The sequence below is a fragment of the Salmo salar genome, chromosome ssa09 (genome assembly GCF_905237065.1).
Source record: "Salmo salar chromosome ssa09, Ssal_v3.1, whole genome shotgun sequence".
Lineage (NCBI taxonomy): Eukaryota > Metazoa > Chordata > Actinopteri > Salmoniformes > Salmonidae > Salmo > Salmo salar.
This window is the reverse complement of record NC_059450.1, coordinates 71,909,770-71,910,742: the sequence shown is the minus strand read 5'-3', so window position 1 is coordinate 71,910,742 and position 973 is coordinate 71,909,770.

Below are 973 nucleotides of genomic sequence, written 5' to 3'. Positions count from 1 at the left end.
TCAAGATTATAAAAATTACATGTTTTACAACGCAATAAACTCTTGGCTGTTATTCACTAGCCTACTTGTATTGCCCATAATCTTTTGGCATGCGGCATTTCACCTACCACCGGTCACCAGTATTGTAATGACCTGACTAGATTATAAAGGAACAATTGTCCAGACAGAGGTTTATTAACCCAACTTCACACGCACTGTTTGGCCGTTGCCCACGCCAAATAAATGAAGGATACCCTATAAAACAACCGTGACCTTCTCTTGTGAAGGCCAGCCATAAGAGAGAGAACAATAGCTAAACCTGGTCTTAACTTCCAATGCTCCATCCCCCTGCCCAACCCCCCTCCACGCTACTCCGCTAACCACCAGGATGCCCTGCATCAGAACATTCCAGGCATTCTCGTGATTGGCAGATAGCAGGTTGATTGGCATGGCGGACCCCGCGAACACTGGGTACTGGTAAGTACAACACAACCAACTAATAGCATAACACATAACAACACACAGCTGTCTGTGCGGGTTGCTACAGTATTATACTTATCCGTGGTCAAACGAATTGGTGGAAACCTGACAAAATGTATAACCTATCAACTCAAAAGTAAAGTGCATGGGTGTCCTTCATCATAAACCCCAATGGGCCTCTTTCTGCCTTTCTTATCGTCCCTGGCATTCAATTCATCAGTCAACCAACTCTTGAACATAGGCCGGTTATTTTTATTTTTTTACCTTTATTTAACTAGGCAAGTCAGTTTAGAACAAATTCTTATTTTCATTGACGGCCTAGGAACAGTGGATTAACTGCCTTGTTCAGGGGCAGAACGACAGATTTTACCTTGTCAGGTCGGGGATTCGATCGGGGATTCGACCTATCGGTTACAAGTCCAACGCTCTAACCACTAGGCTACCTGCTGCCACCTAGTGGTATTTAGGTGAAAATACATGTGACAATTCACATTACATGAACACAGTGCAATTT